This window comes from Ranitomeya variabilis, chromosome 2 (assembly GCF_051348905.1).
Source record: "Ranitomeya variabilis isolate aRanVar5 chromosome 2, aRanVar5.hap1, whole genome shotgun sequence".
Taxonomy (NCBI): Eukaryota; Metazoa; Chordata; class Amphibia; order Anura; family Dendrobatidae; genus Ranitomeya; species Ranitomeya variabilis.
This window is the reverse complement of record NC_135233.1, coordinates 352,516,133-352,537,227: the sequence shown is the minus strand read 5'-3', so window position 1 is coordinate 352,537,227 and position 21,095 is coordinate 352,516,133. Positions and strand designations below refer to the sequence as shown.

Genomic DNA, 21,095 nt, shown 5'->3' with positions numbered 1-21,095 from the left:
GGGTTGCTATTGACCTAACAGGGCCCGCTATACTTGCTACTGCTGGTGTAGTGCACTGTCTTCTGGCTACACTTCTAGTGAGTCTGGGTAGCGCTGGCAGGCTAGAGCTCTCAGGGCTGCTGCTAGCAACAGTGGGTACGGCAGGCTCACCGATAGCAGAGGGAGGATCTGCCAGTTCAGCGGTCGGCACAGCATCTTCAGGTAGGGCTTGTTGAGGTTGCGGGACCGGATGGTCGGGTACTACCATTGTTTCTGGTGGGTCCGGCTGTTGGAACGTTACAACAGGTACCACGACGGCGTGATTTATCTGAGTCCAGGACTGGGGAAAGTCACCAAGGACGGTATGGATCATCTTCTCCTTTTCCACCGGAGATTTCTGGGGCCGTGTCCCTCTCTTTCAACTTATCGGGGCAGACCTTAAGGTGATCCCTGGATACCGCTGTCGAGGTCTCCCCTCTGTCCTTGCTGATGAGACAGACCTTCGTGTTATCAAAGTTGGATGGCAGGATGGTATACGGTTCCGCTTCCCATTGGTCATCGAGCTTGTGTAATCTCCTCTTTCATTTAAGTACTTGCTCACCAGGTGACAGAGGAATCGCAGGAGCGTGTTGGTTGTAGTCCCTTTCTTGTTTCTGCCTAGCCTGGGCGAGACTTCTTTCTACACATTCCTGTACTTCGCGGTACCTTCACTGCCTTTCTGTATCCCAATCTGCATCCGGCGAGGTATCTTCGGGTACTAGGACCCCCATGTCCAGATCAACGGGTAACCGACTAGATCTTCCTCACATCAGGTACGCTGGAGTACAGTTGGTGGAACTTACTGGAATGTGATTGTACATATCCACCAAGTCAGGTAACTTTATCGGCCACAGGTGCCGTTCCTCCACAGGCAAGGTCTTCAATAAATCGATTACCACTTGGTTCATCTTCTCGCACATCCCGTTGGTTTGAGGATGGTACGGTGTGGTTCTGATCTTCTTACACCCGTACAGTTGGCAGAATTCCTGGAACACTTCTGCTTCGAATGCAGGTCCCTGATCGGTCAGTACCTTCTCTGGGTAGCCATGGGGCCTACAAAAGTGCTGCTGGAAGGCCCTGGCGGCAGTCCTGGCCGTTAGATCCTTGACAGGTACAACCACCAAAAACCTGGAGTAGTGGTCCACGATGGTAAGGGCGTAGATATAGCCCGACCGGCTAGGTGTCAGCTTCACATGATCCAGCGCGACCAGTTCGAGCGGCCGTTTGGTGATGATAGGCCGCAGGGGAGCCCGTTGACTGTCACGGTCCTTCCTGCGCAGACTGCATGGACCACACTCCCGACACCACTTCTCAATGGTTCTCTTCATGCCAATCCAATAGAACCTCCCTCGGAGTAGCCTTTCTAGCTTCCTCCATCCGAAGTGTCCGGCTCCATCATGGTAGGCTCCCAGAACCATGGGCGCATCTCGCCTCGGCACCACTATCTGCCACACCAATTCATGAGTACGTGGGTCGATGCTCCTCCTGCACAGCTTGCCATCATGGATAAACAGTTTGCTTCTCCCCTTCCACAGTTGTTGGGTTTCTTGTGGATCATCTGGGCCAGGGTGCAACCCGGCCTGCGTCAAGAGCTCTTTCACCCGACGGGCCGCGGGGTCACCATCCTGAGTTTCTGCCCATCCGTGATGGGGCAGGGGATTCAGCGTGGCATCCGGTTGGTTCTTGTGCCTGTTCTTCACCTGATGAGTGTTTTGAGTGGCTTTGGGGCGATGGAATGCAGGTAGCTCCACCTCTTCAAGTGCCTCCGGGTCTTCTCCCGCTTCTGGCAAATTGGGCATTTGGGACAAGGCATCGGCATTGGCATTCTTGTGTCCTGCCCGGTACTTGATGGTGAAATCGTAGTTGGATAGCCGGGTGTCATGATTCTCAATGGCGAGAGAACATAGCCCAGCATATATGAGAACTAGCTCTTGGAAGATGGAAACTATACTGACCATGAACTAAACCTGCCGCACAACTAGAAGTGGCCGGGTAGCATGCCTACGTTTTTTTATCCCTAGATGCCCAGCGCCAGCCGGAGAACTACCTAATCCTAGCAGAGGAAAAGACAGTCCTGGCTCACCTCTAGAGAAATTTTCCCAAAAGGCAGACAGAGGCCCCCACATATATTGGCGGTGATTTTAGATGAAATGACAAACGTAGTATGAAAATAGGTTTAGCAAAAATCGAGGTCCGCTTACTAGATAGCAAGAAGACAGAAAGGGCACTTTCATGGTCAGCAGAAAACCCTATCAAAACACCATCCAGAAATTACTTTAAGACTCTAGCATTAACTCATAACACCAGAGTGGCAATTTCCGCTCACAAGAGCTTTCCAGACACAGTAACGAAACAGCAGCTGTGAACAGGAACAAAATGCAAAAACACACAAGGACAAAAGTCCAACTTAGCTGGGAGTTGTCTAGTAGCAGGAACATGCACAGAAAGGCTTCTGATAACATTGTTGACCGGCATGAAACTGACAGAGGAGCAAGGTTATATAGCGACTCCCACATCCTGATAGGAGCAGGTGAACAGAGGGGATGATGCACACAAGTACAATTCCACAAGTGGCCACCGGGGGAGCCCAGAATCCAATTTCACAACAGCCGGGCCATCCACCGCTGCTCCAAGGCCCCGAGTTTGGCAGTATCCAGATGCGTTAGCGGATTGTTGTCCGTGAAGACGGTGAATTTCGCAGAAGCCAGGTAGTGTTTGAACCTCTCTGTCACTGCCCAGACAATGGCAAGGAATTCCAGCTTAAAGGAACTGTAGTTGTCAGGGTTCCTTTCCGTGGGACGGAGTTTCCTGCTGGCGTAAGCGATCACCCTCTCTTTGCCCTTCTGGACCTGGGACAGCACGGCTCCTAATCCCACATTGCTGGCGTCTGTGTACAGCACAAACGGTTGGTCGTATTCGGGGTAAGCCAGTACCTCTTCTCCCGTCAGTGCCGACTTCAAACAGGTGAAGGATTCCTCCAGCTCCTTGTTCCAATCAAAGGGGGTGTTCCTCCCCTTGGTCTTCTTTGGTTGGCCCACCAACAGGTTTTGCAAGGGTGCGGCCTTCTTGGTGAAGTCCTTAATGAACCTCCGGTAATAGCCTACCAGCCCGAGAAACTGCCGGACTTCGTGGAGGTCACTGGGCTTTGGCCAGTCCTTGATCACTGTGACCTTGTCGGGGTCTGGGGCCACTCCTTCAGCGCTCACCACATGGCCCAGGTACTGCACTTTAGGTTTCAGCAGATGACACTTGGACGGTTTCACCTTTAAGCCAAAGTTGGATAGAGCTTCAAACACCTCGGCCAGGTGCTTCAGATGGTCTTCGTAGGTCTTAGAGAAGACAATGACATCATCCAAATACAGCAGCACGGTTTCAAAGTTCATGTGTCCCAGGCAGCACTCCATCATCCTCTGGAACGTCCCGGGAGCATTGCACAATCCGAAGGGCATGTAGTTGAACTCGCAGAGACCCATTGGTGTCGTGAAGGCCGTCTTCTCTTTATCCGCCTCCGCTACAGGAACCTGCCAGTACCCACTGGTGAGATCTAAGGTAGAGAAGTAGTTAGCAGATTTTAAGGCAGCCAGAGACTCCTCTATCCTGGGCAGTGGGTATGCGTCCTTATGTGTAATGCGATTCAACTGCCTGTAATCAACACACATCCTCATTGTACCATCTTTCTTTTTAACAAGGACTAACGGAGCTGCCCAGGGGCTACAGCTGTCTCTCACCACCCCAGCCTCCTTCATTTCCCGCAACATGTCCTTGGCACACTGGTAATGAGCTGGGGGTACAGGGCGATATCTCTCTTTTATGGGTCGGTGATCTCCCGTGGGGATATGATGTTGGATCCCTTTCACCTGCCCAAAATCTAAGGGGTGTTTGCTGAATACCTGCTCGTACTCGTGTACCACCCTGTAGGCCCCCTGTTTTTGATGGGATGGGGTAGAGTCAGTGCCCACATGCAACTCCCGACACCAGTCTTTCGAGTGCTCTGCAGAACCCTTGTTCTCCGCCACGTTTGACGGGACCAAGGGTTCAGGTGTCTGTATCACACTATTATTGACAGTGAACAGTTTGGCGAGCGTGGTATACTTGGTAAGGTGAACCTCTTCCTCCCCACAATTGAGGACACGTACGGGCACTCTCCCTTGGCGGACGTCAACCACCCCCCGGGCTGTCAGAACAGTAGGCCTATTGTCTGAATATACGGGTTCTACCAAGGCCTGGTAGTCCCTACCCCTGAGGCCTATGGCTGCCCGACACCATATTAACATCTCACTCCTGGGGGGTATCGCGATGGGGTTTGAATCACTCACAGTGACGCGACCAATCTCACCACCAGTCAGCTCTACCTGCTGTCTCTGCATCAGAGCTCTGATTTCCTTCTGCAGGGCACGTTGCTCACTGTGGCCAGCGGTTTCTGCCACCTGTTGCAACAAAACAATAACTTCTGCAAGACAATTTTCTATAACATTAGTACCAAGAGTCATCATGGGATTACATTCTCGACGATCAATATCAACAATCACAATCCCTTGGGCTTTCAATTCCACCCGCCCCACCTTGATGGTGACCTCCTTATACCCCACTTGTGGCAACGGCTGACCATTACTGGCTATTATGGTGAAATCATCGTCAGGGCCACGAGTAATATCAGTGTCCTCCCAATACCGTTTATAAAGCACGTAGGGTATAGTCGTCACCTGAGAACCGGTGTCCAGCAAAGCGTTCAAGGGGATTCCATCAATCACTACAGGGAGAACTGGTCGTCCTCCAATATACTTGGTTCTCCAATGCTGCGGGCCTGACCGTCCTACTCCTGGGGGTTGGCCCTTTGCCCCAGGGGTTGCTCGTTTAAAGGACAGTACCTTGCAATGTGGCCCACTTGGTGACAGCGGCGGCAGATGGGTCGTCCGTCCTGATGGAAGCGATCGTTGTCTCGGCATCTGGTCGGTGGGGTCCTCTTCTGTCGCATCCAGGGGACATCTTCTGGTCTGGAGGCTAGCTGGCTCTTTTCTTTGGGGGCCTCCTGTAGGGACTGCACCGTCCGGGCTAGGGCAGCAACGCTCTTGGTCAGCTCCTGCATCTGAAGACTGAGTCCTGCAGGGGAGTCGTCCTCGAAGCTCTGGGCGTCGGCCTCCGCGGCAACTGGGGTGTCCGATGTCACCTCCTGGTGGTATGTGAGAGCGGGGCGCCTGGGTGGTATTGCGCGGCTGGGCTGTCGCTCCTGCAATGCCTGAATAGCTTTATCTTTGAATTGCGCAAAAGTCAAGTCTGGATTTTGCATGGCCAGGAAGTGCAATTGGCCCCGCTGGTGACTGCACAGGAGCCCCTCAATGAACCGCTCCTTCAGAAGTTTATCCTCATCCTGCATGCTGCCGGGGTCATTCTGCTTAATGGCCCGCATCGCCTCCTGGAGATTAAGGGCATAGTCCCGTAAACTATCCTGCGGCCTCTGTTTGCATCCATAGAAAGTCAGTTTAATTTCTGTAGCAGTGCGAGTATCGAAGGTGGCTTTAAGCTTTGCAAAAATCTGTTGCGCAGTTCCCTTATCCTCGGCGGGCCAGGATTTCAATTCTCTCAGAGCCACCCCAAAGAGTTGGCCGGTTATCATATGATCCTTCTGAGGCTCTGTCAGGGGATAGAACTCGAGCAGGCTGCAGAGCCCTTCCTTAAAGTCAGTGAATGTATGCGACTCCCCAGAGTATCGTGGGAGCCAGGCCGCTCCGGGCAGGTACGGCATAGAGAAGGGCATTATGGCTTTTGTGTTAGCGGCAGTGTCCGACTGGCCGAGGGGAACAGCGGGTTCTGCGGCAACCGGTGGTGGTATTAGGGCCGCGGCTTCGCCCGCTGCGGGGACCGGAGCTGCCCCTGCGTCCGTGGCTGCGGCCGCCACCTCCTCTCCTCCCGACTCGGACATGGCTGCCCCTTCCTCCCACTAACCTGCTGGAGGTCGGAGTTCCTCTTCCGGGATTGGCGCCTTACCGCGCTTTCCGTTCCGCGCTTCTTTTGGCTGGTTCCGCCCACGTAGCTAAGGCTCCTCCCTCCGTGCACGGCAATGGCGAATTTTGGCGGTAAATGGCAATACACAGTCCAAGCACAATAAATCACAGTTCTAAGGCACACACGACCTGATTCTTCAGGCTTAAGTAGATCCTGTTCGTGATGCCAAATTTGGAGCGCCCCCACACCGCCGCTGGGCCGAGGGGTACCCGGCACCGGGCCTCTGAGTCTCTGTACTGGGGTTGTCACGGTGGCTAGACCCGGTCCGTGGCCCTGCTGGTCAGTGGGGGACGTCCGGTGCAATGAGTGGTGATAGTGGTGCAGTTGTGGGGTGCAGGTCGCGGTAAATAACGAGGACACCAGGTTGCAGTCTCTTTACCTCTTTACTGAAGGTTTTAGAGTCCTCAGTCCAGAGCACCGTTAACAGGGCTGTCAGAGACCGGCCGGTCCAAAGGCATATCAGGAGTTCTCTTTACAGGTGGGAATCAGTGTCTACCTTCTAGCGCTGGGTGTTGTAGTTCTTCCCTGCTGAGCTCCCGGGATAGTCCTCACAACTGTTTCTGTCTATCTCTGATGTTCGTTCTCTCCGTCCTCCAGATGATATGGTAGGACGCACCCGTATGACGGGGTAGGCCTGGAGTTCTTCCGGGACCCTAGAGTCGCCCCTCTCCCACAGCTGCCTCCGTTGTCTGCTTAGGTGTTAAGTGAGACAGCCAACCTGTAATTGGCTGTCCGGCCGTGGTTTGCAGTGTACTTAAAGTCTCTTACTTGCTCGGCGTTCCGGCCACCGACTGTTTGCGCCTCAGAAGGATGTTGCCTCGGTCTAACAGCACGACTCCTTCTGGTCCCAATTCCTCTTTACTGTATTCCCGTTGTGCACTGGTTAGTTCTGCTCTGAGGAGTCTGCCAGGATCCCATCCCTGACAGGTCCTCTCACTAGCTCTTCCCAGCTACTTCTCCCTGTCTTCCTGTCCAACCCCCAGTTTTACCAGAATGTGAGGAGTGGCCTACTAGATAGAACCACCCCCCCTGGTGGCCGGAGTGTGAAGTGTGGTGTGAGTGTTACCTGGTCAGAGAAACTCCTTAGTGCAATCAGACGTACCATAGCTCCCCATAGTGGCGGAGCCACAGTACTGCAATGACCAGGACTCTGGGGCGCTGCACATGCATGCATATATAGGGAAAGATCAGTCACTCAAGAGCAGTAAGCTGGGAAAAGCTGCAGGGAACGACCTATCTGACTAATCTTCCATGCAGCTCAGTTCCCAGCAGCTTTTAAAGAATATTCTTCTCTGAAATGCTACAACATTTCAGAGTCAAACATATCTGGTTGAAATTGCGCACTTCATGGATCGGACAGCATGTATGCGCCATCAGGTTGTAACACAGGTATTCAGATGCAGAGACATGACACAGAAGCATAGAGCAGGGGTTAATAATTACTTATTTTATCAATACAGAGACAGAGGTAACCTCCTGGCAGGGAACAACAGGAAATAAACAGATAAAGAATGAGGGGGAAACGGGAACGAGTAATTCAGTATGGCAGGCTATATATTAATTCCACTTAGCATGACTCGGTTGTCTGTTTCTTCTCTTGAGTCAGATGGTTCATCGGCTGCCGGCTGAGGCTGGTGCTGAGTTCTTCCGACTTCCCCGCCTAACACATCAGCCTCACTTCTGGCAGCAGCGGGCAGTCACTGGTCTTACCCGCTGAGCCCCTTGTCTGTTATGCTGAAGCACAGCAAAGTGGTGTTCACCGCAATCCTCCACTTGGTGTGCGTTCCTCCACGCGCCTGCCGAAACCTGGGAGTCCTCGCTGTACCTGGCCATGATCGCTACTATGCTGCCTATCTTTCCTCTCAGCCCAGCACTGGTCCTCTCTGACTCCTCTCTCTAGTGGGGATCCCCCTTCTTCTCCCACACAACCCTTTTAAACCTCCCTGGCTTGCCACGCCCCTTCTACACAGGTTACGGGTTTGCTCCATCAACAATCTCTTTCCCCCCTGCAACAGTATGTTCGGCGCCAGCAGTTCCGGACCTGATTCCCTGTCAGCACCCACAGTTCAGTCTTCTCCTCTACAAGGTTCCCTTTAAGTAGCTCTCGAAGTACTGAGATCCAGAAATGTTCAGACAACATGCCAATTTTTCACAAAAAGAAATGACAGAAATGTCATATCTGACTCTTCTCTGGACATTTGTCATATGACAGAGAGACAGAGATATGGAGACATCTAGAGAGACACACACAGAGACAGAAAGAGAGACAGAACGGGGAAGAGGAGAGAAACAAAGACTGAGAGATGGAAAGATAGACAGACAGAGAAAATGAGAGAGAGACAATGAGGGGGAGAGGAGAGAGACAGAGAGAGAGAAATTATCAGAGGACTCCAAATATTTGATTGACATCTACTGTATGGTCCTCCATCTCATGAACAGACATTAAGTTTCTAAAGAAGCCAGATAGCGTAAGCAATGTATTTGGGAAACAGAGTACTCAGAAAAATGTCCAAATTTTGATGGATTCATGTTCTGGTAACAGAGTCAGTTTGCTTGGATTATGTGCTGTACCACCTTACAGGGGAATCATCAATCAGCTCTACTCCAGAAAAATGGTAAATTCAGCAAATGTTTAGCGCAATTCGTAGTTGCAATTGCTGGCGTGTTTGCGTGACCTCTGCCGGTTTTCTGAACAAGTGGTGGAGCTTTAATGGTTGATATGACACGGCACAATCAGACTTATTCTCTATAGTTAATGCCTTAAAATTTGCAAAATGTGTCTTGAAAAGTGAACAATTGTCTTAATCAAGATTTTATGTTTAAAAAAATAGTTGTTTTTGTTTCTCTTCTTTTTAAAAAAATTCTCCTTGGCCTTATCGATTTACAAAAAATACTCCAATCTTGCTATCTTCATCCTCACTACTGAACCAGACAATAGGATATCTATTCCTTTAAAGATCACATTTGAGGAGCTGACACATAATCGCCACAGGCAAAATTATTAATAAATATTGTGCATGTCATAAAGGACAGTTTATTGGCTGGAATTCTGGCACATAATTGATAAATGTCTGCCCCCAAATGTAATTTTTACATTAGTGTCTAAAGGGTAAAAAAAAAAGAAAAATGGAATTCATTATACTCCAGGAGAGAGAACATTTTAGAATGATTCATATGACACTAGTAGAATAAAATAAAATTATCACTTTCTTCCACACCCCTTAAATAGCAAATATCTCTTCTCGGATTTGGCAAAGTTATGGTTTGCAGCATGTGTTTCTCTGTTTTTAGATCTGTCCTGAAATTGGTAATTTTTCAACTAACTGTCAAGGAAAAAATGTAGGACCCTCATTTATTGGGGGCCACTAAGAATACCCAGGGGCAAACTAAAACCACCTAGTTTTTAGCATTGTATGTCGGTTTTATTCAGCTTGTACGTGAATTGTATCATATTGAGGCATCCGTAGAGTCAGTATTATTTGTTTTCTTCTTTAATGATTTTGCATATTTTTGGTAACATCTGGTAGTGTTATGTAGGCTGTACATGACAATGTCATATTAGCACTATCTGGTGGTATTAATCTGATTAAAATTATGAGTAAACGGTCTAAAAATTGAAAACTGAGTTCTACTCTGCTTTTTGACCCTAAACCGATTTTCCCTGACATTCTTGTAATAGTAGAGCATGAGACATGTAGTAACTCTATAATATCGCTGCCAAATATAAAAACCTTTCAACAAAAATAGCATAAAATGGTGACATGATCGAAAGTGAATTGAAAGTCACTTACTTTAAACTGCAGAGTGTGAATCTTGACTTCTTTCTTTAAGTAATAGCCTCTGATTATACACAACAGTTAGCTTTAAATAATGTTCAGTACTTGTAGTCACGTGTATGTGGAGAGAGACAGAAATGCTCTGTCAAAGTGCCAAATATTGGCAAAAAATAATAAGGCAATATATTTATACAGTACACAGCAAAAGTTTGGACACACCTTCTCATTTAAAGATTTTTCAGTTTTTTCATGTTTATGAAAATTGTACATTCACACTGAAGGCATCAATACTATGAATTAACACATGTGGAATTATATACTAAACAAAAAAGTGTGAAACAACTAAAAATATGTCTTATATTCTAGGTTCTTCAAAGTAGCCACCCTTTGCTTTGATGACTGCTTAGCACACTCTTGGCATTCTCTTGATGAGCTTCAAGAGGTTGTCACCGGGAATGGTCTTCCAACAATCTTGAAGGAGTTCCCCGAGATGCTTAGCACTTGTTGGCCCTTTTGCCTTCATTCTGCGGTCCAGCTCACCCCAAACCATCTCAATTGGGATCAGGTCTGGTGAATGTAGAGGCCAGGTCATCTGACGTAGCACCCCATCACTCTCCTTCTTGGTCAAATAGCCATTACACAGCCTGGAGGTGTGTTTGGGGTCATTGTCCTGTTGAAAAATAAATGATGGTCCAACTAAACGCAAACCAGATGGAATAGCATGCCGCTGCAAGATGCTGTGGTAGCCAGGCTGGTTCAGCATGTCTTCAATTTTGAGTAAATACCCAACAGTGTCACCAGCAAAGCACCCCCACACCATCACACGTCCTCCTCCATGGTTCACGGTGGGAACCAGGCATGTAGAGTCCATCCGTTCACCTTTTCTGCATCGCAGAAAGACACGGTGGTTGGAACCAAAGATCTCAAATTTGGACTCATCAGACCAAAGCACAGATTTCCACTGGTCTAATGTCCATTCCTTGTGTTCCTTAGCCCAAACAAGTCTATTCTGCTTGTTGCCTGTCCTTAGCAGTGGTTTCCTAGCAGCTATTTTACCATGAAGGCCTGCTGCACAAAGTCTCCTCTTAACAGTTGTTGTAGAGATGTGTCTGCTGCTAGAATTCCGTGTGGCATTGACCTGGTATCTAATCTGAGCTGCTGTTAACCTGCGATTTCTGAGGCTGGTGACTCGGATAAACTTATCCTCAGAAGCAGAGGTGACTCTTGGTCTTCCTTTCCTGGGGCAGTCCTCATGTGAGCCAGTTTCTTTGTAGCGCTTGATGGTTTTTGCCACTGCACTTGGGTACAATTTTAAAGTTTTCCCAATTTTTCAGACTGACTGACCTTCATTTCTTAAAGTAATGATGGCCACTCGTTTTTCTTTACTTAGCTGCTTTTTTCTTGCCATAATGCAAATTCTAACAGTCTATTCAGTAGGACTATCAGCTGTGTATCTACCAGACTTCTGCTCAACACAACTGATGGTCCCAACCCATTTATAAAGCAAGAAATCCCACTTATTAAACCTGACAGGGCACACCTGTGAAGTGAAAACCATTCCCAGTGACTACCTCTTGAAGCTCATCAAGAGAACGCCAAGAGTGTGCAAAGCAGTCATCAAAGCAAAGGGTGGCTATTTTGAAGAACCTAGAATTTAAGACATACTTTCAGTTGTTTAACACATTTTTGTTAAGATTATAATTCCACATGTGTTAATTCATAGTTTTGATGCCTTCAGTGTGAATTTACAATTTTCATAGTCATGAAAATACTGAAAAATCTTTAAATGAGAAAGTGTGTCCAAACTTTTTCTCCGTAATATATATATATACATATATCTATCTATCTATCTATCTATCTATCTATCTATCTATCTATCTATCTATCTATATATATATATATATATATATATATATATATTAGATAGCTAGATAGATAGATAGATAGATGCAGTGGGTACGGAAAGAATTCAAACCCCTTTAAATTTTTCACTCTTTGTTTCATTGCAGCCATTTGGTAAATGAAAAAAAGTTCATTTTTTCTCATTAACGTAAATTCTGCACAACATCTTGACTGAAAGAAACAGAAATGTAGAAATGTTTGCAAATTTAATGAAAAAGGAAAACTAAAATTTCACATGGTCATAAGTGTCAGACCCTTTGCTCAGACACTCATATTTAAGTCACATGCTGTCCATTTCCTTGTGATCCTCCTTGAGATGGTTCTACTCCTTCATTGGCGTCCAGTTGTGTTTAAATAAACTGATAGGACTTGATATGGAAAGGCACACACCTGTCTATATAAGACCTCACAGCTCACAGTGCATGTCAGACCAAATGAGAATCATGAGGTCAAAGGAACTGGCCAAGAAGCTCAGAGACAGAATTGTGGCAAGGCACAGATCTAGGCAAGGTTATAACAGAATTTCTGCAGTACTCAAGGTTCCTAAGAGGACAGTGACCTCCATTATCCTTAAATGGAAGGAGTTTGGGACCACCAGATGTCTTCCTAGACCTGGCCGTCCAGCCAAACTGAGCAATCGTGGGAGAAGAGCCTTGGTGAGATAGGTAAAGAAGAACCCCAAGATCAAGAGGTTGAGCTCCCAGTGCTCAGCGCTCATAGCAAGTGAGCATTTTCACTACATACAGCAGGGCTGAAGTCCTGCCCTGTGTTGCACAAGCAATCGGATGATCACAGCTTCTAGACTCCCATGGAGACTATTGAAACAAGTGTAAAGTAAGAAAAAAATATTTTTAAAAATATACAATAAATTAAAAAATATAAAGGTTTAAATCACCCCCAATTGCCCCATTCAAAGTAAAACAATTAAAAGAAATTTAAAAATACACGTATTTGTTATCACCATGTTCAGAATAGCACGATCTATCAATATATAAAAAGAGTTAATCCAATCGGTAAACGGTGTAGCGAGAAAAAAAGTAAAAACAGCAGAATTATATTTTATCGGTTGCCACATCATTGCATTAAAATGCAATAATGGGCGATCAAAACATCGTATCTACACTACAATGGTATCAATAAAAACGTCAGCTCGTCGCGCAAAAAATAAGCCCTCACCCAGCCCCAGATCCTGAAAAATGGAGACGCTATAAGTCTTGGAAAATGATGCAACTTTTGTTTTTTTTTCACCACTTAAGTAAAAAACAACTTACACATGTTTGGTATCTACAAACTCGTAATGAACTGGAGAATCATAGTAGCAGGTCAGGTTTAGCTTTTGGTGAATAAGATTAAAAAAAAAACAGTTCTGGAATTTCACTTTTTTTTCAATTTCACCGCACTTGGAATTTTTTCCTGTTTACCAATAAAACCAACAGTGTCGTTCAAAAGTACAACTCGTCCCGCAAAAAATAATTCCTGAAATGGCTATATTGATGGAAAAATAAAAAAGGTAAGCTCTGGAAAGCAGGGGAGCAAAAAACAGAAATGCGAAAATGGAAAATGGCCCAGGGTAAAGAGTTTAAGGGTTAAGTACCAAAAGTGTTTGCTTTTCTTGCTATATCAGATGAGAATTATTTTTTACTTATTTTTAGTTTTTGGGACTGAATAAAGCCTTATTTCTTACAGAACAGCATTCTATGTTTACCATTTTGGGTTATGCATTCAATTTTTCTAATTTTTCTTAATTTTATTTTGAAGATAAAAAGACAAATAATCCCCCAAAATCCTGTATTTTCATTTATTTATTTATTTATTTTATGAATACCCTTTGATCATTCAATGGTTAACTTTAAGTAATTTTCAGCTACTGGACTCACACGTATTTGCTCCGAGCTATAAATGTTCAGCCAAAATGCCATTTTCTCAAAAAAAAAAGAAATACAGTAATAAGTCAGACATTACACAACAGACTCTTTCAGGTCTGTTGTCATATGTTCTTGATATTATTGAGGTTATCCAAGGACTTCATATGTTTGAATGATATTTTGCCTAATGCTTTAGTTTTCACCAACAGATCAAGCTAAAGAACAGATATGTAGAAGCTAGCTAACCTAAGAATTGCTTCTGCAAGGTGGGAGACAGCAAGATTACTCAGAAACGGCATGCAATTGGCGATTTAACAAGTCCACTCATGGCTTTTCTTCCTTCATAAATCTTTCTTATCGCTTGTGAGTAATATTATTGAGAAGTGGAAGGAACCGCAGAGACTCAGCCATGAAGTGGAGACCACATAACGTTACAGAGCGGGGGGCCGAATGCTAAGGGCAGAAAAGCCACCAACGCGCCGCTGGCTTTAGCACAAACACTGCGCCCTTGCCGGTAGCTTCATGGCTGAGCAAAGGAGGGAATTATATAAAGCCGCCACCACTGGACTCTGGAGGAAATGTGTTCTGTGCAGTAATGGATCACACTTCTCTATCTGACATCTGATGGATGAATTCTGATTTGGTAATTACTGAGAGAACATTACCCACTTGACTGCATTGTGCCTGTTGTTTGGTGGAGAAACGATAATACTATGGTGTTGCTGTCAGGGCAGTGAAATCCAAATGCTTCAACACACATTGTGAATAATTGTAGCTTCCAAATTTGTGCAAACTGTTTGGTTATGGCCCTTTTCTGTCCCTCATGACCGTGCCCCGTGCACAAGCTTCATACAGACATGGTTGTGAGAGTTTGATGTATAAATAAGAAGATGACCGGCCGCACACAGCCTGGACCTCAACATCATCCAACAACTTTAGGATGAACCAGAATCGAGATTATGAGATTGGCCTCTCCCCAACATCAGTGTTTGACCTCACAAATGCTCTTCTGGATGAAGAGGCAAAAGTTCCACAGACACCTCCAAAATCTTGTAGAAAGTTTTCCCACAAAAGTGGAAGCTGTAATAGCTTTAAAAAGGGGAACAACTCTATATTAATGTTTATGGATAAAGCACAAGAGGCCAAATAAGCTCCTGTAGATGGAATCTGGAGGAGGCACAATACTTTTCTACATATGCTGTATGTATTCCACATGTTCCATATTTTTATAATTATAAAGTAATATTGTTGAATTAAACTTAGCTGACTGCCAAGTCCAGCACTATGGATGTAGAAAGATTCCTTTAGTTCTCCGAAATCTGTGATCTGAATCTCTGACTTCCCAGATGAAACTCCCTTAAAACATGACCAATCTGCTCCGCTGCCTGGGGCTATTATAATGACCATTTGGGTATGAAAAGGGGACAGCAGCACTCTGCGTTCACACATGCATGAAGCATGAAAAAAACTGTCCAGATCACACGTGAAAAGAAGACCACCAAAATTTACTATGAACCTCCAGTCACTAGAATAAACTATAAAAAAAAAAACTGGCTATAGTGGTTGTCAAACCAATTACACCAAGCATTAAATGCTGTAGGATACAACAGCTGCAGACTTATGCTGTAGGAATATCCTGAGTGGATAGCAGATGGCTCAATTCCCTGTGAAAGAACAATATTTGGGTACTTTTCGGTCCAATGGATCATCATAATGAACAATTCCACTTGCTTTAGAGGTAGAAATGGATCCCCTTAGTTCTTGGGCCCCTGTGTAGCTGCATAGGTTATGGTATGTTCTCCCCTGCTATATTATATAACCTTTTTGGATTGTTGGTGTCAATTCTTTGTGTAATCCTTCATGTTGTGGTGATGAAAATAATGGTTGCAGGTTGTCCCTAATAAAACAGTTCATTCTCCCAAAATGTCCATTTTCTACATATTTCCCAAATGTCCATTTTCTGATTCTTCTGAAAGCTGAAATTTGCAATAGGTTATAAGCCCAGACAAACACAGAAAGAGCTCAGAAAAGTTCAGTGAGCCGATTAACACTAGAAGTCCCAGAAATTTCAAGCTCCCCCCTGAAGTCCTGAAAGAGGGTCAAATGACCCGTAAGGCCCCGTCACACTTAGCGACGCTAAAGCGATCCCGACAACGATACGACCTTCAGGGATCGTTGCTGCGTCGCTATGTGGTCGCTGGTGAGATGTCAAACAGTGAGATCTTCCCAACGACGCAGCAGCGATGCGGCGACCTGTAGCGACCTGTACAACGATGTCGTTGGTCGTTGTGACCCTTTCACATGGCAGCTATTATGACGATTCAGACCTCGATGAGGGACGTCCTGTGTGACGTTGTAGTCAACGAGGTCATTGGTAAGGTGTCAAACACAGCGGTGTGCTACCCAGCGGGACCTCAACGATCAAAAAAAGGTCCAGGCCATTCCGACACGACCAGCGATCTCACAGCAGGGGCCTGGTCGCTGCTACGTGTCAAACATAGCGAGATCGCTACTGAACTTGTGACTCAGCAGCGATCTCGCTAGCGACCTCGCTTAGTGTGACGGGGGCTTTAGTCCAAACTGACAACTCTGATGGCTCCAATTAGCATCCTTTCATTTGTAAATGTGGCCATTGCCTGAGGAATCTGCAGGGGGCAATTGTGTTGATCCACCTCAACAAAGGTCTTGTAACAGAGTGTAAACAAAAGAATGTAAGCTGCTCCTGGGTGTGTCTGCCCACCCCCCAGCTGCATTGTTGTGCAGGGGATATGCATAAGGTTGCTAACACCTTAGCAAATTTGCATGCAGCCTTTTGTGCTGTGGGGGATATTTCCTGACTATCTTTTTTAGGCTAGGTTCACATTCGAGAGAATTTCAGTTCCCTGCGAATCCAGCAGGGAACTTAGAAATTTTCTCAGCCTCTGCATGTTCCCCACATGTGGGAGAGCGGGGAACGCGGTCCCTAGAAACTCGCTGTGCTTACTGGATACCAGCTACATAGCGGGCTGCGGGGTGTGTGATTCGCACCCCCACATCCCCCCTCCCCAGGGAACGCATCTTGAGGAGTTCTCTGTGTGGGGGGATGCAGGGGTGCGAATCGCACTCCCCGCAGCCCGCTGTGTAGCTGGTATCCAGTAAACACAGCGGGTTGCTAGGGACCGCGTTCCCCGCATGCGGGGAACATGCGGAGGCTGAGAAAATTTCTCTAAGTTCCCTGCTGGATTTGCAGGGAACAGGGCCATATTTAGAGTTTCTGCTGCCCTAGTCACTTTTAGTGCTGCCTCCCCCTTTGGTGAGTATGACACTATCGGCAGTGACTTTGGCAATAATCACTGATGTGAAAGTCGCCTTTTGCAGCAGATCCGGCAGTTTTTATGCTTCTGCCACGTAACGGATCACTTACGGCAACACTGCTTTCGGCCTCATTCATTCCCTATGGGACTTGTGGACATGTGCGGCACTTGCGGTTTTGCCGTGATCCGGCAAATGCGGTACTTGCAGCAATGGAAAAAACACTGCTAGCAGTGTTTTTTGTATCACCGCAAGTGCAAAACCTCAAGTGCCGCACATGTCCGCAAGTAGCCATCACTACCTCTCCCTGCGCCTTCCTAGCTTATCCCTAACCATCCCTCTCTGACCTAAAACTACACTATAAAGCTTTAGAAAAACAATTTATTAACTGACATGATATGATTGAATGAATCATACAGAGGTTGTCATTACCTGTATACAAACAAGTAGTAAATATTATAGCACCATTTATTCCATGGCACTTTACATGTGATAAGGGGTATGCATAATAAAAGCAAGTACAGTAATTTTGAACAATACAAGTCACCGACTGTTACAAGAAAAGAGAGGACCCTGCCCGCGAAGGCTCATAATCTACAAAGGATGGGTGAGGATGCAGTAGGCAAGGGTAGAGGTAGTGGTGCAGCGGTATGGTGGAACGTGGGTTACTGCAGGTTGTTGCCTTGTGGGTAGGTCTTCAGATTAAAATTTTAAGGTTTCCACAGTAGGCGCTTTTGATGGGGTAGACACCTCCAGAGTAGGGACAGAAACACACACACGGTAGCTCAGAGCTTAAATTTACAGTGGTCAACCTGAATATTGACAATTATCAACATTGGACCTTTAAAGTGTAGATGTCAAAGTTCAGAGAGATCACCGATTAATAATTAGGAATGGGACAAAAGAAACAGACAGGCAAGAGACAGTGAAAGATGAGCAACTGTTCCACATAAAACATGAAACCAGTTAAAGGCAAGTGGGATGCACTGCAAACGCTGCATGAGAGATCAAGTCTGTATACCAAGAAATTACAGAAAATGAGACTCAGCAAAGGAAAAGATATGCGGGAACTAGAGATGAGCAATTGATTTGATTTAAGTCAAATTATTTTCAAATTTGATGCAATTTGCAGGTCTCCTCAAATTCAGACAATCTGTAATTCGATTTGCACGAATCACTAAAAAAAAGAAAAATGCCACCATTTTATACCTGCAAAAAATACAGCAGTCGCAGAAGCTTCACACGACCTCACGTTCCACCGTATGGGTTCCCCCATAATGCCCTGCAGTTATTATATCACGTGGTATAGTGCAGCCAATCAGAAGAAATTATCATAGCCTGTATAAAAGCCAAGGCAGTGAATGCAAAAGCCATTTTTGTGTGATTTTTGGATAGTGAAAGGAGCTCACAGCTCAGCATTAGAGAAGGCAAAAAAAAAGCCCTAAAACATTAGACAAATATTCCAGACTGCAATGTGTTGTCCTGTAAACAACTTGGCACTAATATAGGAATCCAAAAAGCTCAGATGGGCTAATAAAAGTAGCTCCATCTTTTTTCACTAAGAATGGTGTGCTGCCTCCATTTTTTGGATTCCTATTACTGAGGTTTGGTCTGTGCCTGGGGGGCTTTGCACCCGATTTTTTCTTTTCTTTCTCTTGTATATTGTGCTGCTCTAGTCTTTCCTTGTCTAGGCACGAATATAGATATGAGATAATAGAAAATGTATTTGCAATCCAAAAGTGAGTGTACGAGTGCACAATGTTTGTCATTAACTATGACCTTCATCAGGTTAACACATGGCTTTTACAGAGAGAAGTGGATGAAGATGTGATAAAGCACTGTGGGAGAAGTGCAGGATATTCACAGTGGTGTGAGCATTAATTACAATTACACATTTTTTAATGCAAACAGCCTCTGCATAGAAGAGGCCCGGAACTCTAGTGCCACCTATTAGAAGTAGCAATTATTCAAGTCAATACTGACCCTTTTAATGGCCTTGCCACATGACTTATGGTAAGAAGTAGGGTTGAGCGAAACGGATCGGTCATTTTCATAAGTCGCCGACTTTTGGCAAAGTCGGGTTTCATGAAACCCGACCCGATCCCAGTGTGTGATCGGCCATGCGGTACACGATCTTCGCGCCAAAGTCGCGTTTCATATGACGCTTTCAGCGCCTTTTCTCAGCCAATGAAGGTGGACGCAGAGTGTGGGCAGCGTGATGACATAGGTCCTGGTCCCCACCATCTTAGAGAAGGGCATGGCAGTGATTGGCTTGCGTTCTGCGGCGTCACAGGGGCTATAAAGGGGCGTTCCCACCGACCGCCATGTTACTGCTGCTGATCTGAGCATAGGGAGAGGTTGCTGCCGCTTCGTCAGAAGCAGGGATAGCGTTAGGCAGGGTAAATTAACCCCCAAACCGCTTGTGCTGTAGCGATTTCCACTGTCCAACACCACCTTTTCTTTGCAGGTACAGTGGAGGCTAGATTTCTGTGCAACAGCTCTGTAGCTTATAAGGCTCCCTGATAGCTGCGTTGCTGTGTGTACGCCGCTGTGCAAACCAACTGCTTTTTTAAAAGCACAAATCCTGTTGCTCCTTCCTTTCTGCACAGCTATCTTGTTTGTTTGTCCTCATTTTTTGTGTGCAGCAGTCCTTTTTATTGCTGCTTGCCATACTTTTCAGAGATTATTGTAGGGAGATAGTAATTGTAGTACAGTCCCTTTTTTTTTTTTAATATCTTCCAGCCACTTTCAGCCCCTGAAACTGTGTAGTGTAAAACAGTGGGCCTGTATTTTTCTGCACTGTCCCACACCTAAGAAGGGAGATTTATATTGCCAATCATTGCATCTGTGCCAGTGCTGTCTGTGGTATCTGTCATTCATTTTGTGCCACAGAAACTATACTGTGATATAGTGGGCCTGATTAAATCACTTGTCTCCCATATAAAAAAATAAAACAAAATAAAGGGAGAATAATCTTGCCAAATCTGTGCCAGTGCTGTCTGTGGTATCTGTCATCCTTTTTGTGCCACAGAAACTATACTGTGATATAGTGGGCCTGATTAAATCACTTGTCTCCCATATAACAAAAACATTAAAATAAAGGGAGAATAATCTTGCCAAATCTGCGCATCTGTGCCAGTGCTGTCTGTGGTATCTGTCATTCATTTTGTGCCACAGAAACTATACTGTGATATAGTGGGCCTGATTAAATCACTTGTCTCCCATAAAAAAAAAAATTAAAATAAAGGGAGAATAATCTTGCCAAATCTGTGCATCTGTGCCAGTGCTGTCTGTGGTATCTGTCATTCATTTTGTGCCACAGAAACTGTACTGTGATATAGTGGGCCTGATTAAATCACTTGTCTCCCATATAAAAAAAATTAAAATAAAGGGAGAATAATCTTGCCAAATCTGTGCCAGTGCTGTCTGCGGTATCTGTCATTCATATTGTGCCACAGAAACTGTACTGTGATATAGTGGGCCTGATTAAATCACTTGTCTCCCATATAAAAAAAAAATTAAAATAAAGGGAGAATATAATCTTGCCAAATCTGTGCATCTGTGCCAGTGCTGTCTGTGGTATCTGTCATTCATTTTGTGCCACAGAAACTATACTGTGATATAGTGGATCTGATTAAATCACTTGTCTCCCATATAAAAACAAAATTAAACTAAAAGGGAGAATAATCTTGCCAAATCTGTGCATCTGTGCCAGTGCTGTCTGTGGTATCTGTCATTCATTTTGTGCCACAGAAACTATACTGCGATATAGTGGGCCTGATTAAATCACTTGTCTCCCATATAAAAAAAAAATTAAAATAAAGGGAGAATAATCTTGCCAAATCTGTGCATCTGTGCCAGTGCTGTCTGTGGTATCTGTCATTCATTTTGTGCCACAGAAACTATACTGTGATATAGTGGGCCTGATTAAATCACTTGTCTCCCATATAAAAATAAATAAATAAATAAAGGGAGAATAATCTTGCCAAATCTGTGCATCTGTGCCAGTGCTGTCTGTGGTATCTGTCATTCATTTTGTGCCACAGAAACTATACTGCGATATAGTGGATCTGATTAAATCACTTGTCTCCCATATAAAAACAAAATTAAACTAAAAGGGAGAATAATCTTGCCAAATCTGTGCATCTGTGCCAGTGCTGTCTGTGGTATCTGTCATTCATTTTGTGCCACAGAAACTATACTGCAATATAGTGGGCCTGATTAAATCACTTGTCTCCCA

General features: G+C 45.4%; 1 protein-coding gene and 1 long non-coding RNA gene across 2 annotated transcripts in view; one reads left to right on the top strand and one right to left on the bottom strand.

Annotated features, from left to right (window-relative positions):
* The window catches only part of LOC143805869 (cytochrome P450 2F2-like), a 90,660-nt gene extending 80,712 nt beyond the window's left edge, over positions 1-9,948 (bottom strand). The window contains exon 1 of the mRNA XM_077285601.1: positions 9,813-9,948. The gene's annotated coding sequence lies outside the window, so the exon portion shown is untranslated. The remainder of the gene's footprint in view (positions 1-9,812) is intronic.
* The window catches only part of LOC143805870 (uncharacterized), a 144,083-nt gene that overhangs the window by 76,418 nt on the left and 46,570 nt on the right, over positions 1-21,095 (top strand). The gene's annotated exons all lie outside the window — the stretch shown is intronic.